The sequence below is a fragment of the Pteropus alecto genome, unplaced genomic scaffold (assembly GCF_000325575.1).
Source record: "Pteropus alecto unplaced genomic scaffold, ASM32557v1 scaffold7, whole genome shotgun sequence".
Classification (NCBI taxonomy): Eukaryota; Metazoa; Chordata; class Mammalia; order Chiroptera; family Pteropodidae; genus Pteropus; species Pteropus alecto.
This window is the reverse complement of record NW_006494614.1, coordinates 24,807,702-24,832,143: the sequence shown is the minus strand read 5'-3', so window position 1 is coordinate 24,832,143 and position 24,442 is coordinate 24,807,702. Positions and strand designations below refer to the sequence as shown.

Genomic DNA, 24,442 nt, shown 5'->3' with positions numbered 1-24,442 from the left:
ATATATTATATATGTATGTTCAACCTTGTTCATCCTTATCCCAATGAGAAACAACTTGGTCAACTTTATCACATTGTATTGAGGGTCCCTACTATTAACCATGCTTATATTTGTGTAACCATTACCTTGTGTACAGTTAGTTTTTCCTTAATTCTTACAAACTCATTCCCAAAGTCAGTCAAGTTAGGACACTTTCCTCTTGCCCCTACAATGTTTGTTTTATATGTTAATAATACCATTAATTTCTTTTATCATAGTCTAAAATTTCTTCATGGAAATCCTCCAGTCTCCCAAAGAGATATCTTTTTTCAATTTGCATATATTAATTTTCCTTTTCGTGCTATAAAGTTCTATGGGTTTTGACAATTCATTGATACATGATTTTTTTTTTAATGTTTTCAGTCTGTGATGGTTTGAATCACAGATGCAGAACCCACAGTTATGGATGGCCGACTGTATATGATTTGTTTTTTTAGTCTATTGATGTTGTAAATTATGCTAGATGATTTCTAAATGTTGAACCAAACTTGTATATCTGGAATAAATCACATTCAGTCATGAAATAATTTTATTGATACATTGTTGAATTCAGTTTATTAATAATTTGTTGAGGATTTTTGCATCTATGTTCATGAGAGAAATTGGTCTGTACTTTTCCTTTCTTGCATTGTCTCTGTCTAGTTTTGATATCAGGGTTAATTTGGGCTTCATACAATGAAAGTGTTCCTTCTTATATTTTCTGGATGAGTTTGTGAAAAACTGGTATTATTTATTCTTTAAATGTTTGGTAAAATTTGCCAGTGAAACTATCTGTACTTGACTCTTTCTTTTTTAGAAGTCTGTTAATTATTGGTTAAATTGCTTTAATAGATATAGCCTTATTCAGATTATATATTTCTCTTTCATGATATTTGAAGTTTGAATCATTGAAAGAATTGGTCCATTTTATCTAAGTTATCAAGTTTGTGATCAATGAGTTGTTCATTTATTATCATTTTTATGTCCATGTAATCAGTAGTAATGTCCCCTCTTTCATTGATAAGCTGTGTTTTTTCTCTTTTTTTTTTCTCTTGCTTAGTCTGATCAGAGAATACAAATTTAACCAATTTATCAATTTCATGGATCTTTTTTAAGAACCAGCTTTTGGTCTCTGGATTTTTGGTCTACCTCCTTTTAATAAAAGCTATTGATTTTTAGTTCATTCAGCTTTTTCCTTGTTATGTTTAGACAATTTCCAAGCCTTTTAGATATTAAACTAAAACCACAAGATTATCTTTAATTTATCATATACCATAATTAGATAATATATTAATATACAATTCTTGTATAATTATAATTAATGTATAGATATTTAAATTATGTTTATTTAAATTAAGAGATGAACATAATTTATGCATATATAACTAGCTTCTTATAAATATTTTTTATAAATATTTTATTATGCCTTTACTATTACTTATTTATAACACTCTTTTCTCATTTATGGTTTTATGTCTCCTTGTAGACTCTTTGAATAACAGTGTATCTAAAAGTTCTGTTCTAATCCTGGAATTATTTCTATTTCTTTCAGTCACAGATTGTATTTTTTAAATCATTTGTTTATTTTTTTCATTTCGTGTATTTTTTATTATTTTTTATAATTAAATTTATTGGGGTGACATTTGTTAATAAGATTATATAGGTTTCAAGTGTATAATTCAATAATACCTCATATGTATATTGCATTATGCATTTACCACTCAAAGTTAAATTTTCTTTAACTTTCATTGATCCAGAACAGTCCATTCATACTGAAGAATGGTGCCTAGAATATGGGAGAGAAGCTCTATATATGTGGGCAAGATCCATTCAATGTCATTCTTAATATTTTTTGTGTATTTGGTCTAAGAGTTGGTTACTTTGCTGGACAGAAAGTAAAAGTTCTTGCCTAGGGCGCATGCAAATTTCTGTAAGATTCATAGTTCTTGGCATTCTCATTATGAAGTAAGGGAGAGAAATTGATAGTTTAACTGCTTTGTGTAATTTCAATTAATTTTTCTGGTTTTCAACCTTATGACTAACCTCTGACTTTCCTAGTGTCTCCAAATCCAAAGCCTTTCAGGATTACTTTGGGCAGGATCACTGACTTCTCCTCTGAAGAAAACTGTGTAAATAATCTAAGCTGCAGCTCTGACAATTTATTTTATTAGTTACTACTCCTCTATATTCATTTAATGTTCCTGCCATCTTATGAAATGTCTTATGGTGTTTTTTCCCTTTCTAATTATCTCACCATTGTAAACTCATGTATTTTCCAGTTCTATAAAGTTATCTAATGACATCTTAGGGGAAAGGTGGAATAGATAAATGTGTATGCAGGAGGACTAATTTAATTAGAATTCTCACCTGAAATGTTTAAATTTAAAAAATCATATTAATAAGTTATTTTGAAGTATATTAAAGTTGTTATAAAAATATTTATCATATTTTCTTATTAGACTGTTCAATAAATACTTCAGAGAAAGCCATAGCAAATCAGATTATTTCTCTGTAAACTGTATTGGCTTCCAAAAGAAAGGAATGCATTGATTTTACTTTATTTGTTACAAGATTTGGGGATTTTGTGATTTTTTTGAAGTGGTAATTTCTATATTTTTTCAAGTAAAAATATTTTTAAAAAGAAAAAAGGAAGAAATATTTATTAAAGCTGTAACTTCAGAAATACAGAAACATTTTATCAAAAAGTCAGATTTAAACTCCTAATAATGATCAAGAAAGATATTGTGACACCCTACACATAATCTTTATCCTGGACTTACGTAGTTTATAGTCTGGTGATGGGAACCAATAGCACAATGTTTGAAAATGATCACACATCTACAGTTGCTTTTAGTAAGCCTTTTATTATTTTTCATCTTTTGTTGGCTGTGATAGAATTTAATGCAGACTTCCTAACTAAATAACTTACTGAACATAGTAAGATAATGAACTAATTCTTAAGTAGGACACAAAAGTCACTTTTCGATTTATGTTTTTCTTTTTTACAATTGAATATGGCAAAGTAGATTGCTGTGCATGGTGTAGGCTTTTTTTTTTTTTAATTCTGCTTTTCATTAGTTTTGAAAACTACTTCTAGAAAGGTACATTTTGTGAATGATAGAACCTTACAGCTATATATGCAGCTTCTCTGTCTTGAGATGTTTTATTCTACAGGAAAGCTGTTGTGGCCTCAAGCTATTCAATTGCCAGTGTATTCACAAAAAAAACAGCTATCTCTAAGTATGCAAGCCCTTCAGCATTTAGGTATAAAATGTATATAAATACTGCATAAGTGAAATATTTATTTTTAAAAAGTAGTGCAAATCCCAGTATTGATACCCGTTTTAAATTAATGCACTCCACCACAGCAACAGTGAGATGTGCATTCAGGATGTTTAGCCTGTAGTCACTCTGTTCGTTTTTCCTGCTAACTCTGATGAAGCAAACAAACACCTCCATATAAATTTACATAAGAAAATAAATGATAAAATTTCAACCTACCAGAAAATCTGTCATAAAAGAGGATATTCTATAATTCTTTGTCCAAAACTTGTTCTGGTACTTAAGTGACAACTATAAGAAAAATCAAGCCTATAGCATAGAAATCAAACCTAAGTTTCCTTGAAAGGCTCTAATCAAATTATTTCAAATTATTAGTTATTTGACTGATTATTCTCAATAAGCCGAGCATAAATTATTTATTATATAAATGTAAATTAAGCAACATAGTATGATATCAATTTTCTAAGTCATAATTTCTACTTTTATTAAAATTTATGCTTTGTTGTCCTTCAGGCAACTCATTCTTTCTTTTTTTTTTATTTCTTCTTTATTACCAATGTTTTTGGCTTGTTTTGTATGGCTAGATGAGCTTTTAAATATTTATTCATTGAGGATCTATTCCAAGTATTAGAGAATAATCTAGTTTAGTATTTTGCCTCTCTCTCTCCCTCCTTCTCACATCAGTATATATTAGATAGATATAAATATATAAATATAAAAACATGTAGTAATAATATTATTAGTAGGCAATAATAAAATATAAAATAGATTTACATATGCCAAAACACAAAAGTTTTGTTCTTCCTAAAATGACTATGATATAGATAGATACATAAAGACATACAAGCATTCATGCAATCAAGCATATTTGAATATATAATCCGAAAAACCTAAGCATTGTTTTAATATCTGTATTCTAATTTCTTAAATATTAAGAACTTCTGATGAGAATCTAAACAATAGTTAAATGATGAAAGTTTATTTCTTCCCTCTTTTCTAAATTACATTTCTCAGGGTTCTGATCAAGATGGCAGAGTAAGAAAATGCTGTGCTTGCCTCCACTCACAATACATCAAAATTACAACTAAACTACAAAACAGAAATTATTGGCAGTCGCTTGAAGTCTAGCTGAACAAGGTGGTACACACAGAAGAGGCCACCTTGAGATTGATCAGAGGCACAGAGACACAGAATGATTTGGTCCCACACATGCATGTGGTGCTTAACAATTAGAAGGGATATCTTAGCTGTAGAGTTGCCCTGGAGGCACAAGGGATCCAGATCCCACACCAGGCTCCCCAGCCCAGGATTACAGTACCAGGAAGAGCAGTCCCCACAACTTCTGGTCGTGGAAACCAGTGGAGATTGTGGATGGGTGAGACAGAGGGTGGCTAGAGTCACTGATGTTCCTCTTAAGGGGCCTGTGCATGGACTTACTCGCTGATGGTACTCACTCACTCTGTGCTCTGACACCGGAACAGCAGCTCAAAAGTCACCAGGGACAGGCAGGGAGGAACTGAATTGTCTGGCTTCAGGGCAAGGGCTAAAGGGGCAGCTTTTTCCTAGAGAAAAGAGATGATAGAATCCATTGTTTCTTTGTTAAGCTCTGCTCCCTTCCAGCATGTAGATGCAGGCAGCTGACATAGCTGAGTCTCCATCAATCTGAAAAGCACTGATCGCCATAGTGATTTCCTGAGACCCCATCTCACCTAACTTGCTGGCTCATCCAAGCTACTTCCAGTGGATTTTCCATACAAATGGCCTGTTTTGGTTCATACTGTAAACTTTCTTAAACTTTCTCAAGGGTTTGCAAAACCCGAAGAAGCAGCATCTGGCCTTGGCATGCCCCGTACCTCTTACTGAGCAGCCCCAAGCCCGTTACTAGCAGTGGCCAGCCTCAGTTTACAACTTGGCCTCTTGAGGCACCTACAAACTCAGTGCAGGTGGTAGCCATCTGCAGATTGCTTGGTGACTATTGCCAGGTGGTTCTGGGCAGGGCATAGGCTGCTGCTGTACTTGGCTTGCAGTGAGACCCCCTCCCAGGAAGCTCTGGGGCTAGCATAACCAGTAGCCAGCTTCAGACAGAGCTATCACCTGGGGCTGTATCTGAAGACAACACAGCCAAAAGGCAGACTGAGCTGACACCAGAGCCCTGCTAAAGTAAATCATGCACTATAACATCAGCTCCTCACCCCCACCAGTCCTCATAACCAAATCAGCCCAAGAGTCGATCCCTCCCATAGATGTGCAAAGAGCAACCAAAGCTCAACTACAATAGGAAGGTGTACATAATCCATACAAGGGACACGCCTGGCTCAGGTACACAGGGAGGACTGTGCCACTGGGCCCCACAGGACACCTACTACGTAAGGCCATTCTACTTAGATCAGGACACATAGCAGCCCAACCTAATATATAAAAACAAACATAAGCACGCAGTCAAAATGAGGAAACAAAGAAAAATGTCTCAAATGAAAAAACAGAAAAAAGCTCTAGAAAAAGAACAAAACAAAATGAAGACAAGCAATCTACCAGATGTAGAGTTAGTATATGAACTCAGTGAGAACTTTAACAAAGAGAAAGCATAAAAATGTAGATAGAAAATATAAAAAAGAAACAGTCAGAAACGAAGAATACAATAATTGAAGGGAACAATACATTAGAGAGAAGCAACAGTAGATTAGACAAAGCAGAGGACTGAATCAATGGTTTAGATGATAAGGTAGCAGAAAACACATAATCAAAATAGTAACAAGATAAAAGAATCCAAAAAATGAGTATAGTTTAAGGGAACAACATCAAGTATACCAACATTAGCATCATTAGGGTACCAGAGGGAGAATACAGAGAGCAAGGAATTGAAAATCTATTTGAAGAAATAATGACAGAAAACGTCCCTAACAGGCCGAAGGAAATAGACATACAATTCCAGGAAGCATTGAGTCCCAAACAAGATGAACCCAAATAGATCCACACCAACATGCATCCTAATTAAAATGCCAAAGATTAAAGACAAAGAATGGATCTTAAAAGCAGCAAGAGAAAAGCAGTTTATTAGATACACAAGAACTCCCATAAGACTGTCAACTAATTTCTCAACAGAAACTTTGCAAGTCAGAAGGGATTGGCAGGAAATATTCAGTGATGAAAAGCAAACACCTACAACCAAAATTACTCTATGCAGCAAAGCTATCATTTAGAATCAAATGACGGATAAAGAGCTTCCCAGACAAGAAAAAGCTACAGGAGTTCATCAACACCCAATTTGTATTACAAGAAATGTTAGAGAGACTTCTTTAAGAAGAAGGAAAAAACAAATTTCATAAATATGAATAATAAAAAGGCAAAAACTACATATATATCAACAATTACTTTAAATGCTAATGGATTAAATGCTCCAATCATAAGATAGGTTGGCTAAATGGTTTTCAACTTTTTCTGATTAACTTTTATTCTCTGACTCTTTTTCTCTATCATTTTCATAATCCTTTTTACATTTATTTACCACACACGAGTGTAAAACATTTTTAGAATTATATTTATTTTTTCTTCTGAAGAAAATTTTGTATAATCAAGTCAATACTGAAATCAAAGACAAGTAGGAATATCTATGTGCTCTGCAAAAGTCTTGAAAGAGACTGTTATAAAAGCCACTCTTAAGAAAAGAGTAGTTAGGAGCTAAGTGTGGAGAAAGACTACTCAATTATCTATGGCATTATCTAGAGATTAATGCCACAGAGAGAATTTGACTTAATTGGGAGCCAATATCATGCATGAAATCCAAGATAGAATAAAAAAAATGAGTATGAGGTCAGTGTTTAATAGAACATGAGAGGTAAAATCAAAGGATTATAGATTTTGTACTGGAAAGAGAGAATGTTGCTATGAAACCTCTTCTACATAGTGCTTGGCACCTAGAAGGAAGTAGGTAAATGCTATTTGCAAAAGCCATACTAGCATGAAAAAAATGTATCCGTGAACCATAAATTGTGATATTTGTGTAAACTAAATATTTTTAGTAAATTACAATAGAGAACTTAAGATTTTCATAAAGAAATCACTTTCCCTTATCTTCAATGTTAGCAATTTCCTAAACCAGTCTGGTATCAAAAGCCTTTGGTTTTTTCCACTGATATTTACTATCTTTAGTCTTTTCCATATTTTATGTTTTGTTAATATTTGATTGGCAGGCAAATTTTTGTTATAGTGTTTTATTTGTTGATTAGAAAGACAAACATTATTGCCATCTTGGATAATGTTTGAATATTTTGTTACCTGGCAAAACAAAAACTAGCATGATTAAATATCACAAGGTACACAAATGTAGATCTGATATATTATTAAGTCTCTGGGGTGCTCACTAATTACATACTTGTAATGACAGAGACAGTGCTTCCTAATTTACATTAAAAGCATTAAACTATTTTCATTATCCTCGTCCTCATCATCGTGCAGAATATTTTAATCTGAATTATATCTAGTTTTATCTCTTCTCTTACTACCAGTAGTTATTTTGGTGACTTCTACAATTATCCACCTCTAAATTGCTTGTATTCCCATTCCAGATAATTCAGGGTTATTTATGAAAAGTGGAATTATAGAATATGACATACTTTAAATTCTTGTTGAAATAAATTAGATAATGTTATTTTTTTTACTCTCCCACATACTGCATTACAGTTGAAGTGATTGCTGTTAACCATAAGTTTTAAATGCTAACTCTACACATCTAATGAATCTAAGGATTTAAACAGTTTATATAGCAAACTGACATGTTCTTATAAAAAAAAAACAGAATTCACAGTTTCTTACTCTCTACTTACTCAAAGGATAAGTTTTACAACTGTGCTATCACCACCAGCTGAGGTAGATTTAAGAGACATGTTTTTTTTTAAGGTATGACTTTTATAATAATTGATGCAAGAGAGACCCCTAGCAGCATCTGCACATGCTGAACGCTTAAATCAATGATAGTGGCTTTATTCCCAACTAACAGAAGTATCTACATTGATTAATCCTTTTTGTCAGCAAGAAAGGGAATTATTACACAAGGGGCACTACTTGACTTTTCCAAATATTCATGAAATGATGTAATGTTTGCAAAAATATAGAAATGATGCTTCACTTATTCACTTTGCCTTGCCTGGTCTACCTAAATAGATGGAGGCATAGGTGGCAATAAAACACAATGTGGATGGATGTTAGTTATGATGAAATACTACTTGGCTGGGAATCATAATCCTGAAAACCAAAATTCCTGACTATTTGCCTATTCCTGACAGATTTTTTAAAAAGATATGCAGAAAAGGTACATAAGACAAAAATCTTCCTATTTTTTGGAGTAAGACATGATATTCCAATCCTGTCGGCAAATCCTGAGTAGCCCCCAAGTGCAGTTGGCAGAAATGGATTGAGTTGTTTCTGGCTCTCCTGAATCTGGACTTCCGGATTGATTCATGAAGGACATATAATCCCAAGGTAAAAACATAAAGGAGAATGAAAGCAATAAGATACACAGCAGGATCAGTCAAATCTATATCCCAAATCTTCCCCAGGATGATATTTCTTCCCAGACACTGAAGGGCAGCCTAGAATCTTCTTATCGTACTGTCCACAAGGATGTTACAGAGATATTACAAAGAGAGACAAGAGGATGATAATTTTCCATAGAATCTGTGGCCTGATTTTTTATATTCCTTGAGTGGACCTTGAGATTTCCAACAAAAGATGGAAGGAAGAAGAAACTTTACACTCTCCCCAGAAGCCAAAATTTCCCCACATTTTCTTTTTTATTTAGAACCCACTGGACTTAAAATTCACACTGTTTTCAATCAGGACTATAGCTATATGTATGAAGGATGGAGCCCAACACAGTCGAGTATCAGAAAGGTCTCACCTAAACCTTCCAGTTATTTTTAATTTATTCTCATTGATCTAAATGTATCTCACTTAGAACAATGGCATATATGTTTCAGCCATGGATGCCTCTAAAATGAAATATGAGGGGACAATAATTAAGTTTACTTCAAAAATACAAGTTATAGAATGAAATTTTAAACTTCTTGTTCTCATCTTGATTTATGCCAACTTCATGGTCTATCAAAGTTCATTATGTAAGGGTTACATAATGGATACCAAGTAAGAACATGATTCCAGCAACATGAAATGCTTTGGATTTATCCCTATCCCATCAATATTGACAGTGGGAACTTCTCACATTTTCAGGTGAACCTATTAATTCTACAGTAAAAATAGTGTATAAGTATATACATACATCTCCCTCATGCAATTTTCTTCTTATTCTTGCTCAGTGCAAGCCAGAGAGGTTTCACTTGGGTGCCTATTTGGAGTCAGCTTCTTTCAAGCAGCTTTCATCATCTTCTCTAGAGCTTGTCTCCTTTCACTTCTCCACCACAGAGTTACCCTAACTTTAAGTTTCTCATGAAATCCTTTAGGAGCAAGAAGAGACATAAAAATATAACAATACCAGCTCTCCATTAAAAAAAATAGAAAACAGAAACTAATTTCAAAATTATATGCAGTAACAGTTGTTTATAATAAAAACACCAATTTCTTAGAATTGTTCATCAAATTAATGTTTCTAAAACCTTGGATAATCCAATCTAGAATCATTCAGGATTCTTAGTAATTTTTAGGATCAACTAATAAGGAGGCCAGACAAAGAAGGGAGATATGGGTCATCCTGTGTTACTTACTCCCCAGACTCTTGTTTTCCACATTGGACACATATTCTCTGTTTCAAAATAATAGAAAAGGTTTCTATGAGAGGTTCACAGGTTACTACATGCAACAAAGAGAGTTTAAGTTATGAAACAGCTATGTCTTCTAACTCAGAGAGTTGTATAGCTAATGTGACATGCTCCATTAATTATGTGTGTTTACCTAAGCAATTTTAATCCAGGAGTATTAAGATTATGCAATATCTTAATAAGATAGATAATAACTAGTATTATTAATCTATTTACCCAGACATGCAATCATCATGTTTACAAAGAGATTATACCAGATCACCTGTCTTTTTTCCTTTCCTCTAAAGTGTCCCATCACCCATCAATCATGGAAGAAATTAATCACCAGCCAGCTGTAATAACTTTTTCCTGCCTTCTCTACCATCTGACCTTGGTCAATATTTCCTTATTAAAAATTTAAAAGATATTCTAATATATTTTTTTTGCTACATTTCCTTCGGCCTTGTATATACTACCAGTCTAAATAGCCTATTTACCCCAGGAGATGTCCATTTGCTCCAAATTCCATTGGTAAGATTTAACCCCAATAATTTGCTTTAAATCTTTCACTAGTCTATTTGAAGAATGAATAGCAACTATCAAGTGTTTTATTCTCACTATATTTTTTCATCTCTTTATTTTTCTTACTAAAATATTTTGATTCATTGGACTGAAGGGCACTCCTGATGATAGAACCAATCTATGTGGATGCAAATATATTTGATTGTCCAATCAGAGACCTTACCGAGTATCAAGCTTTATTCAAGAGGCACAAGCAAAGTAGAGGTCTAAGGCTTCACATATGTCATCCCAGGTCCTTTCTTCCTACATTGGACATGTGATCTCTGTCTTAGAGTAACAGATGAGCTATCTACTGTGCTTTATTAATCATCTCACACAGCAAGCAGTATTTAATTTATGAAATATCTCCACTCTATATACCAAAAAGTATTTTAAAACTCATATTTATCTTAGACTTTATTTCATTAAGGTGCTGATAGTCTCTCAAAATCGAAGGATAAAAAATTGACCACCTATTCAAACCACCTTCTTTCTATGAGATTGTAATTTGAAACACACTTGCATAATTGCAGAATTTTTAATATATTTTCTAAATCTAGTTTCATTAGTTTTCTCTTTCTTAATTTCCATGTACATATAAATCTATAAACATACATATATGTTAAGGACATTAAGATATGTATATATAAGATATGTAATGTACATTTGTATATATTTAATCTTTTAAAAAATTCTCTACCTTGGTCCTCATGTGTGCAACCCCAGAGTAAACAGAAAATGAGCTTCACTTTGGGACTATCTACAATTTTGCAAGTCGCCCACATTCATAAGAACAAACTCTCCACGTGAACTTTATGTAAATTTCCCCCACTCCCAATTATCTGCTATTTACTCAGTATTTCTCTATCTCCAGCACTGTCCCAAACTGTCTTTTTTTATCCCGATGCTACCATTTATTTTCCAGGATCTGGTTCCTTAGGCCTTTAAATACTATCTCCATGGAGACTTGTCTTGCGTACCCACAGTTAACTAAACCTTGTAATCTGCCTTAAAAGATGTAAAAGTAGTTGTTAGTCTTGCTGTTTCTAAGCCTATGCTCTCAGTTTCCCAAAACAAGTCCCGTCAAGTGATACTTTCAAAAAATATCTCCTTCTGAGTGGCAATTACTATTCCAGTGACTACACAGACTTTCCTTTTCCTGACCTCATTTGGCAAACTTCACAACATCAATATCAGAATAAATTTAACTTATTATTTCTTTACCTCAGCAGTAAGATTCCATTTCCCTTTCACTCTCCCCTCCCCATACTTACAGGTATTTTTCTTTATCATTATTATTTTTTTAATAAGTAAAGCACTATCACAATTCCAAAGACTCAAAAGAACAAACTCAATGGCACCACAATTGTGTGGAATGGGATGATGAAGAACTGGGTTTAAGGGGCAAGTGGTATCACCCATATGGTACCCAACAGGGAAGCCTCTGATGTCTCCAAGAAAACACCATCAGAAGGAGAGAGAGAGAGAACATTAGATCATCTGCCCAACCAAATGACTCTAATGCTGAATTCACCACTAAGTGCCATGTAGAACTGATGGGTGGAAGATAAATGATGGCAAATCAGGTTCAAAGTTGTGATTATTGCACAGGACTGAGCATTTTAATATCTGAATTGAGAATGTTTTTGTAATCTAGCAGTTTCTTAAGAGTAGGCAGATAAATAGAGAATTCTTGAGACCGGCCCAAGTTTTATCTGACAGCAAGAGAAGATGTTCTCCCCTTAAATAGATTTTTAAATGAGAAATAGAAGGCAAAATTTAATTTCGTTAAGATCACATGAAGAGTAGCTTGTTCAATAAGCTGGTTTCGTTGCTAATGGTACATATCTATTAATTTTCTTGAAAGAGATCTTATTAATATATAAACATCATAAAGGCAAACACACTGAGTATCAGCCATCTGTATACTGGTTTAAATGTGGCCCTAGTAATAACAAAAATCTTTAGTAAACATTATAGGTCTCTATAATTTGAAGATCATTTCTCACTCTCTGTCCATTGAGAACACATTACATATAATTAGATGTATGTCAACATATTTACCAAGCCTATTTTTTAGTTTAATGTTAATTAATCTATTTCATAGAAAGAAAAAGTGAAGCATAATGTGAATGAACTGTTTATCTATCATACTTCAAAAGTAATAGGCATAAACTCAAGAAAATCAAATTTCAGGCCATAATCTTAATGAGTAGATAAAGATGTATCAGCATGATCCAGGAACCTCTGGGCATCCAGCAAATTGGCCATATGCTAATTTTTCTGTCAGAGCCATTTCCAGAAGCTAAAATGTAGCTCGACTGGGAAATACTTGTGCTGTGCTCCCACAAGCCTGGTATATTTGTGCTTTCTAGACATCTGGAGACAGAGTAAATCAGACCCAAGAGGAATTTCTACGACTCACTGTAAATAGTAAGTCTCATTTTATAAATTACAGGTTATCAAGCAGGTAGCTGATCTCTAGGGCCCCTTTTCTGCCTTCATGTTATTCATTTTACAAAAGCCCGTGGTAATGTTAAGAATACACTATGAGTGATTCCCAAACACACTAGGAAAGGCTTTTTAGAAAAGACTTTAGAGTTAGACTTTTAAAAATTGCAGAATTTTACAGAGAAACAGAGAATGAGAAAAAGAAAGATACTCCAGGCAGAGGGAATAGTACTATCCACTATCAAAAACATGAAGCTCACCTTATATACTTAGGAGGACAGGTTTGCTGATGCAGGAGGAGCCTAGATCTCCTGGCTTGGCTCCTGTTTCCTTTTCCTACAACTTCAAGCTGCTTCTGGGCCTAAGGTTTCTGTAGGCTGGGAGCTACCAAGAGTTGAAAATGAATTAAGTTCAGTCCCCTGGAGATCAATTACGGTTCTCCAGAGTGTCCTTGAAAGAGTCTTGGAAAAGTCTCAGTATTGAGATTCAAAGTGGAAGAATATCTCTGGGCCTGGAGGATTGTACCCCAGAGTCATCTATCAGTCTGTTACCATCTCCCAGTAACTGACTGCAGAGGAAGAAAGTAATTGAATGCCCACAGGGAACCACCTTCTGAAATTTCATTGTTGATAAGCATCTAATTCTTTGCTGTTAATCAGAAGAAAAGAAAATCAGACCACAGGGAAAACCACAAATGAGAGTCTCTAGTATTATGATAAACTCTTCTATCCATATGTGCGCTGTATGAGAATAGTTGATATTGACTTCCTTAATTTCAATTTTTTTTAATATTCTTCATTCTCTCAATATCTCCTTAGACTTATAGCACATATATCTTATAAAATCATCACTGCATTTGTTTATTTTCTCTTATAACAAAATAGATTTAGAAATTTTACTCTCTAGAATGTATATTTTGATTGGCATGTTTTCCTATTTCTGAAAGTTATTTTCTACTGTTTTTAAAGTGTTGACTTTATAATTTTCATGAAAATCATGAAAAAAGAACAAATGTAAAACTGCATGTCTCTTATTCAGAATAAGTTTCAATGTATAAAAACTCACGTTGCATCTATTTTATACAAGAAATATTATATTTTTAGTAAAATAGTAAGGATAGCAATAGGTCAATTTTATTCTACTTCTGCAAATATAAAATATACTAATAGAACTAAAATTGAGTATTTCATGTTGCTGATTTTATCTTTGCCATTGAAATACGTAAATTTTACTTTCTGTATATTCTATTTTTGTCCTTCACTTTCTTCCTTCAACATTTTCATAAATAATATTAATTTTTATCCACGTTTTTGTTTGATCTCTTGGATGTGCTTAAGATTTTATCTATAAATCTATTCTTTATCTTATAACAATGGAATGTAAAATTTTCTGAAAATGGTAATAGAATCAATTCAATGACTTTATAATTTAAATGCTGATGAGAGACTATAACAGTTTAATTTTCAATATACTCTCTTTTTAAAGACTTTTTTAAAATTAATTTAACTGTGAAATATAATGAATCTTTAGCCATTGGAAATAATGTTTTTCTTTAACAATACACATATCTTTTGCCACAAATACAATTTCTTTAAAAGTCTATGAATTAATATAAATAAGATGAATTAAATTTACCAAGCATAAAACAATTTTTCTATGGAGTTAATTTTATATACTATATCAGGTAGGAATTTCATGCAGTTGTTATTAAGAGATATCCTAAAACAGCAGTTTCAATTATATTATAATAAGGATTGATTATTTCTCATAAACAAAGAAAAAAAGACAGTCACGCTCTTTAAGCTCTGTCATGTTTATAGTCTGACTCTCATTCTTATTATCTCAAAAAGACTGCCAGGTATTGGACATTATATCCTTATTTCAAGCTAAATAAAAAAGAAAAATAAAAGTTTATAAATATGTATGTAAAATGAAACATTTTGCTTTAAAAAGCCACTCCTGAATATCATCTACTTCTACTTACATTTCATGATTTAGGATTGTTTCATTTAACCACAGATAATCATAAGGAAAACTAGGAAATATATTCTTTTTAGCTAGGTACACTGCCATCCTTAATGAAAGCATGTTGTATCAGCAAGCATAAGAGGTAAATATATATCAGATGGATAATCAAATGTGTTTTTTCTCCACATTTATCATATCTGCCCTTAAATTGATAATTCACAGTTGAGTTATACAATGTAGGAAGAATGTTGGCTGGACTTGCCACTCCAAAAAAGATAATAAGAATAAATTTAAATACTTATATAACATCTTACGAGTTGTGTTACAGGAGCAAGATGATTAAGAATTTGAAATTTGGGTCAGTCAAACTGGTTTCATTCCTTACATTATCACTTATAAACTGTAACTTCGACAGGTTTTTAACTTGTCATTCAGTTTCTTCATCTGCAATATGTGATAAGTTGGCTACCATATAAAGTAACATAAGCTTTATATAAGTTAAATTATGGAAAATGCCAGGACAGTTTCTGGCATAAATAAAGCTTAGCTGTTATATAACAAAATAATTAAGAAATTTGCAAATTATAACTGAGCTATGTTAAACTATAGAAATGATACCCTCCTTGAAAATATAAATTCCTGCTTCAGGAATATTACAAGAATGCTCTGATATAATTTTTTTCTATAATTCCATAAATCTTGTGGATTTGCTTAAGATATTCTATTAAAATGGCAGTCAAAGAACACTTAATAGAGGAGGAGGTGAGGTTAGAGGGGGGAGGAGGAAAGAAAAATAATTTAAATCATTTCTTCAATTAAAAAATAAAGAGTAAGAAACACTTCATAATTGAAAATGGCATGTGTTAATTTTTTTTAACTTGGCATTTTAACTACTTCGAGTATAGTGATGATGTTTGAAAATCAAGTAAAGGCTTGAGTACTGTAATACTTTCTGATCTATTGTAAATTGGGACAAAATAAAAATCTATTTTACAATTTCTGTCTCTCTACAATAGAAGAATGTTGGAACACGTGGATGTGATACAATCAATTTTGTCTAAAATTTGAATGGAAGATAAATGCTGAATGATGAGTGCACATGCCCCATGACATATGCAAGATATAAAGAATGTGTCCAGAATAAAGAAGTGAGGAAGATCCTGCAGTCTATTCTGACCGAATCCCTTTTTGGTCCTGAAACACCCTTCTGCCATCACTTTTGAAAGACCACAGAAAATTACTTATTTCAGTATTCCTGGGTTCACAGTATCTAGAAAGACTCCATTTACTAAGGGTAAAGATTGTAGAAATAGAGATATTTTCCTTGTTTTGTGCCCATATATTAAACTCAATATTACTGAAAATGAGATATTCAGAAATGAAAATTAGAGATCTGCATCTGTCATTGACTTTGAACAAATACCTGAAAATTATCTGTATTTCAAGTTCTTATGTCTGGAGATAATAGCGTGTCAACTTTATGACTCAGAGTTGCTGTGATTAGAAACAAGAAAATTAAGATAGTTGTCATTTGGATATTCCATAGCATTCAGTGTCACCTAGTGTGTCCTTAGCCTTTGAATGTCATCAACAAGACCAAAAATATAGTTATAAATACCAAATCAGTATATAAACAAAACAAAAGGAAAAATGGGGGTACACAGAATAAAATGAGAAAAGGAAATGTGACTAGTCTTTTGCAAAGAAGAATACACAAAACATAAAATACGAAAAAGACTAAAGATAGTAAATATCATTTCATGTGATTTATACAAATATCAGAAAATTAGAAGCTTGTATTCTTATAATACATACTTCAGGTTTTAATTTTTATATTATATTAATACATATATTTTTTAAAATTTCTTTTACCTTAAGCAGTTTTCCTAGTGGAAAAAAAAAATTCTGGAAGTTAAGAACTTGAGCTTTTTTGGTTATAAATCAAAGTTTCATATAGTTATGCTATCACAAATAAAAAGTATTAAACTGGTAAATGTGTTTTACTGGAGTTCATACATATCACTGGAGAATAATAAAACTAATGTTTCAGGGCATTTATTTGAAATACTACACTTATAGAGACTTTCTGTTAAATGTGACAAATTTCAAATATACAAACTTTACAAGGGAAGCTCTGATACTTCTGAGTGTTTGTGATATAAGCATTTTTATAAATGTCACAGTTATTTATTCTGTAAACACTCTTTATTTCTTTACTGACAAAGTAATTTCCATGCCAAAGTAGATAGATTCCTAAAGTTACCTTAGAATCTGCCATGTCCTGGTTCTTTAAACCCAACAGTTGGATATACTCTGTTTATTAACTGTGCTTACTAATTATATCTCTGTTAATTTGTCGGTATTTTATTAAGCAGGTAATTGATTTCCTCTCTTTTAAACAATCTTACTGCTTTCCTTTTTCACGCTATAGCCTTTCTGCTCTTCTGAATGTCCTAAATTTCATCACAACTTTTACCTCAACATTACCACCTCCTTTTATTTTATATTCTACTTTCAATTTAAAAATTCTAACTTTAGTTTTCACCACCCTAAATGGTCATGTTTCCTCAGTGGAAAGATCTGATCTCTCTCTGTCAGGCTGTTTAGTTCTAACTTATCACAACCTATCCACAATTCTCTATGCTATGAAGCTACACTTTTGTGGACCTTGAAATCAGTTACTACTTCAATAAGAGGTTGCTGTTTTCCCCAAGAAAGCTCATCTCCAGATGCTTCTGACCTAAGAGATTTCTAACCCTCTTACTTAACCTAATTATCTCTTTAAGGTATCAGTTGCTTATATAATTAGACTTGAATATTATTTTGTATCTTTTTTTTTTTATCAAATAGTTTTCAAAAAGAACAATCCTCTGAATGAGGTTAATCAATCTATTTTGAATGACTTGTATAATAATTTAAAATAATTTGAATTCAATTGAAAGAAAAATTTTAGTCGATGACTTAAACACTGACTTTAAAGGAGTTCATTAGTATAGGTACATCTTTTATTATAGACAAAGGATCCTTGAGGAAATGGACGACTTGTGGAAGAGATAAATATACATGAACTATGATATGCTTATGAATACTTGGTTAGGTATTGATCATAATAAGGAAACACTAACCGTAAAACATGATGACTATAGTTAATAATTGATAACAATATGTCTTATAATTGAAATTTGCTAAGAGGGTAGAATTTAAATGTTCTCACAAAAGGAAAGAAGGAAGTAAAGAAAGAAGGAAGGAACAGAGAAAGGAAGGAAGGAAAGAAAAGGAAGAAAATTAAAGAAAAAAGGAAAGGAAAAGAAAAAGGACGAAAGGAAAAAAGAAAGGGAGAAAGAAAAAATAAGTATGTGAGATAAAGGATGTGTTAATCAGATGGGGGAATCTTCACGATACATACATATATCAAATCGTCAATGTTTATACTTTAAGTATCTTACAATTTCATCATCTTAAATCAGTAATCAATCAATAATACCAATAAAGCTGAAAAAATTCATAATTCAACATTTAAAACCTCGATCAATTTGTTTTTTCAAATTAACACACCTGTATTTGTTTCAAATTTACTACTTTTTCCAGAGACTTTTACTACACATTTTTTCTGTTGCCTAGAAGTCTAAACAGACATGATTATGCACATGTCTTGTGAAACAACAACACAAAGATAAAAACTATTAATGTATCAGAGAGAAAACACACATCAGATCTAAGGTAATCAAATGTAAAATGCAATAAGTTCAATAATTGTTTATCACCTATCAAAATAGTAAATCTCTATAAGAAAAGCTTCAGCAGAATTGTGAAAAATGTTGAAAGATTCCAGGGAATCAGCAAAAAGACTATCAGAGAGCCCAGGCCTAGAGTAGGACAGGGCTAGAAATCACTGCCTCTTAAATTGCTGCTGTTCTTCAGACCAGATGAGTAACAAAGCCTTACATAGTGCTGCCTCTGTATGCTAGGCAAAGATAAACCTGCAGTCAAAAGGACCCCTTTTGTCATGCATGTTTTCAATGACCCCAAGTTTTCCTCATTTAAATTGAGCAGAAGAGCTGAGTCATTCAAAACGCACAGTCTCAGCCGCCAGCACCAACCTATTTCAATTATCAACATTTCAACAGGATCCAGAGTGGTGCATTTGTGGAGTACTGGGAGACTGATGAAGAGCAAGCACTGTGGAGCCAGACTACCTGGGTTCAAGAGGCCTTTCCACCTCCCAGATTGGTGACTTAGGCAAGTTACCTAACATATATGCTTTGTTTTCCTCATCTAAAAAACGGAGAAAATAGTAGTCTTTCAGGGTTGGCTTTAAGACTAAAGAAGTTCATTCATGAAATGCTCTTAGAGTGGACCTGAAATGTAATAAATGTATGAGAATGTTTGTTATTATTATTTTTAGTCCTGTTCAAACTGTGAGGATATGTTATTTTATTTTAGGAAGAATAAAAGAAAACATGGACTAGCTAGAGTTTGGAGGTTGAAATGAGGTGGCAATTAATATAAAAGAGTCTATGCTCACTTCCTGCTTTGTGTGTCTGGAGCTGATCTGATTTGGAACAGTGATGTGCAATTTTTTTATATAGTTGAATGAGTAATTGCACATCAACATCCTTTCCCCTTATCGAACATCTCAGACATCCTTTATTATTATCAATTAAGATGATGAAAACATATTATATAAAAACTTAAAAAAAGAAAACATCCATAATTGAATTATGGTAGCAATTACTTTATTTTTATTGTTGCATTTACAGTTAGAAACAAGCTTTAAAGAAATGTAATTGAAGCAGTGAGTAAATGTTGATAGGATTCATTTGCCAACTGACAGGGTGCTCATCTATATAAAATATGTAAGTCCCAACATTATGGGAGTTCATTCTGAATGATCCAGTGCAGTGGGTATATTTTCACAACTTTGTGTTCACAGTATATTTAGTTGTAGATAAGATAGCAACAGATGCTAATGAAAAATTTTCATCCCTCGTTAGGGTATTTATATTCTCATAGCCCTGCTTGTGTAATTGGTTATTTGATATTGTTCTCTAAATTCTATAGCAAGATATCTAGTCATATGACTAACAAATTGAAAAACAATGCAAATATTTTTAGAGGTACAATATATGATTTTAGTTTTGAGTATTTGGAGATAATTTTATACAGGAAATAAAAAAGAATATAGATCTTTTTGACTTGTCTATTAGACTTCTACGTTTATTGACCTCAATGTTCTAGGGACACAGTAATGAGCTTTATAAACCAGAATAGTAGAATAACATGTTTGAATGTAAATTCAGTGTTGTATACTCTCTTTTTACTGTTTCTTTGTTTTGTTTTGGCATTTTTGATACCGACAAAAAAATCCTTTACTTTAAATGTTTTTCACTGTAGATTCAATTACATACATAAATATTTACATTTTATTTCACTATGATACAATTATTCCCAAAACCTTATAAATCCCTATAATAAAGTAAATATTTCCATTTTTATTAATATTGAATAAATAATAGGAAGAAACATTCCTATGTAGGTTTTCTTAAGTACAACTTGTTCTAAAAAAAATAATGTGATTATAGTATACTAAAACTCTTTAAAATAGTGCAAGTCATTTGACAAATGAAAAAGATGGCTGGGTTCACCCATCCTTATGAAAAAGTTAAATTGAGTTAAATTCTGTAATAAATAAATTCAAATATTGTTTGCAACCATGAATACAAAAATGCTCAAAATGCAGAGAAAAAAATTGTGAGAGTATGCTTGAACAATTTGACCTATTCAATTTTAATAGGCTATTTAGAACAAATGTGCACTAAAACAATAAAACAGTAAGTGCAAGAAGTATGAAGATTAAAATTCAAAGTTTAAAAAATGCTTGAAACATGAATACTTTTTTCTCTGGAATAAACAAAAGAAACATTTACTATAACTACTGAATGTGTCAAGAAATATGACTAGATATATGAATGTACTTGCATATCATGTGTTGTGAATCCAGACTTCAGAGAAAATCACCAAGGGGTTTGACTTTGGGAGAATAGTGAAAGGTTTTGGATTATTTGTGCATTCACATAGAGAGCTTTTTTTCTCTCCTTTCATTGAATACAGATATAAGTTAAATTAAAATGAAATCTGAGGACTATTAGAAATATATAGTAAACACTGTCATTCTGAAGATTCTTATTGATGGCAGCTTATTGTAAGATGATTATATCTTCATATTAGTAGGATCATTCCTAGAGAAAGCCATTGACTATAATGTTTAAAACATGCTTTCCATGTTTTTTATAGTTCTGATATTCAAAGAAAGAACATCTTTAGGATAAAAAACTAAACTTCAAAGGCAAAAAATTTGTTAGAACTGAACAGAAGTATTTGGGGATGTAAATGACCGCTATATGTTTTTTATATAATATACTCTTTTTCCCTCACATTAAGGCAGTTATAGACGTAAAGAAGTTACTTAAAAATACACAATAAAAACTTCTCAAACAAAATAGTTTGAATTAAAATTGAATTGTCTAGACTCCTAATAGCTGTATCAAACCATAAAGCTTGGTTTTTAAATATATTTTTCTATGACCAGAAAGCCTTGGGAAATTTGACATATTTATAAATAAATTTATTCAAAGATAAAAAATGATTCAATAACTAAAATTTCTACATGTACAATCATTTTGTATTGATTTGAAATCATACATAATTATATATTTTAAAAATACTTCTTGTTTCAAAATTATATAATTATGATGAATTAACGGCAACATTCTATAACATAAAATTTTTTAAAAACTTTTTTGTATGTATTTGTATTGCTACATCCTGAATTTCATTTATTTGTAGATTCTATATATAAGAACTCAGGAATTTATCCACAAATGGATTAGACACAGAGTAGGTACTTAAGGTTACTAATAAATATTATTATTTTTTAAGTCATTTTAAAACCTGAATTAAATTGATCTTAAGAAGATCTAGTTAGATTTGCTAACATGGGCTGTTACTGTAATCTAATAAAAATATAAATATTAAATATTGAATAAAAATATTGAACTGCAGTAACAGCCAGTGGCTAACATTTTAGTAAAGTCATAAAGGAGGTAAAGAAACACACAAGAAATATCTGGGAATAGATCATCTAAAGTAAAGGAAACAGCATTTTTCAAAGTTCCTGAGGAAGAAGCTTGCCATACCCATTGTAGTAGCTATGGCCAGAGAGGAGGCAGCAAAAAAGTACATGAGAAGGGATGAGGCCAGAAATGTGACAAGACAGTAGGTCACTCTGAGAACATTGGCTTCTACCCTGTAAGATATGGTAGACAGTATGTTATACTACTTGCATTTTCAAGGCCTTGTTGTCCCTGAGGGAAAAATAGACTATGAGAGCATAAAAGTGGAGTCCGAATAACCAGTTCAGGAGAGATTGCAGTAATCCAAGATATGGCGACTGTTGGTACCTGAGTGGCAGTGGCGGAAGTGATAAGACATGGTCAGATACTAGCTATAGTTTAAAAGTAGGGCCAAGAAAACTTACTGAAGGATTGAGAGTGTTGAGTTTATTATATTTATAAAACAATACTTTTAATAGTGGAAGTCTTCTGATTTTAGATCCTTCTTTCTTAACATGGATTTTCATACAAATTATCCTTCATGGTTCTTCTGCTAAAATGACATGATCGTTATGAATCAATAACTGAGAAAAACCACTACAGTTCCACATGACAGCTGCCTCCCAAATAAGAAATGTGAATATTATCCACAGCAGGATTGTAACCACAAGCAGAAGAAAATTAGACAAAATAAATTGAAAACTGGTACATTTGAAGTATAACTTTAAAACTAATTATTGTTATTAAGGCACCTAATTTTCTGTACTTTCTCTTTCTCTAGTCGTTCTAGCTAATTTTACTGTGCATTCTATTTTAGCCTTCCACTAGGGTGTTGCCATATCTTTCCCTCTGGGAAAGATATAAAGATATTTATTTCTTGAATTTACTTACTTAATGAGCTTTCTCTTTTTTATGGGTTATACCTGTTTTACCTATCAGACAGGTCTATTTTAAAATCTCTCTCCCACAATTTTCCTTCATAAAATGATTCATAAATCAGCATTTATTTATTCAACTAACTGAAAATATCATTTTACTATTGAGTTTGTTAGTGTTTGATATTTAAGAAATTTTATACAATGTTATATATTAAACTTAATGCTATATTTCCTAATAATTCTAATTGAATTAGATATCTCTAAAGTCCCTTTCACATTAATTTAATAATTTCCTGACTTTAATTGCCTAAATTTTGATTTTCCTTTGCTACTTGATAAAGATCAAAGACTGGGCAAAATTGAACAGCTAATGATATCTGTAAAAGTAATATATATGGCCAGATTACTGAATACCATGCTTCGCTGATGTCAAGCCATTCTGCCACAAAGAACATTTCTGAGACTTCTAAAGTTAAATATTGATCCACACAGAGAACTTAACACTTTTTGTCCTTATTATCTCAGTAAATAGCCATAGACTCTTCATTGTCTCCATAGTACTTGTACCCACCATATATCTTAGTTGTGTACTTATTTGTCTGCCATGTATGTTCCTCATATATAGTTCTTGAATTCCTTTTGTCTTGTAACCTAGCAGTTTGGCTTGTAGCACTTGCTTAGTGAATGTTCATTAAATGGTCAGAGGGACATTCCTGAAGGAGAGATACAAGGCAGCAGGGCACCCTACATTGCTACAAGAAGGGTCTGATCACATAGTGACAATTTTCCCATCTTACCTCCGTCTATCTTTGGGCAGTCCTACTTTTCAGTTGCCTTTTGTGATTTTTCTATTATTAATGCTTAATTCTAAATAATCGTGAGTACTTTGTGAGATCACATGATCTGGCTTAGCCTCCTGGAAATGGAAATGCAAGAAAAAAGCAATTAGGATCCTCATGTGTATAAATGTGTATTTAATAATTATTTGTATTTTATATATACATATATATGAGAAAAGAATTTACTATTTATCTCCAAAAATTTATTATAACGCATAAGTAGTCTGAACCCTTAAAGAGAACAGTTGACACTTTGAAAGACATAATTAACCACGCAAATCCTAAAAATTATACAACAGTTTTACACTTACAGGAGTGAGAGAGACAATCTCCTTTGGGTACAGAACATCTCTTGAAAACAAGTGTTTGATCAGTCTCTATATGTGGATTGATTTCTGCAACATAATTTTAAACAATGAAAATTACCATGGAAAATATATTCACAAGCAAAAAGAAAAAATTCTTAAAGTCATTAGTGTCACAAAAAAACAGAAAAGCATTTCAAGGGAGAGAGAGAGAGAGAGAGAGAGAGAGAGAGAGAGAGAGAGAGAGAGAGCGAGAGAGAGCGCGAGAGTGTGCGCGAG

At 32.2% G+C, this 24,442-nt stretch overlaps 1 long non-coding RNA gene and 1 pseudogene across 2 annotated transcripts in view; both read right to left on the bottom strand.

The window, feature by feature from the left end:
• Nucleotides 1–14,369, bottom strand: part of LOC112474566 — a 36,107-nt pseudogene extending 21,738 nt beyond the window's left edge.
• The window catches only part of LOC107196771, a 153,345-nt gene that overhangs the window by 79,482 nt on the left and 49,421 nt on the right, over nt 1–24,442 (bottom strand). The window lies entirely within an intron of this gene.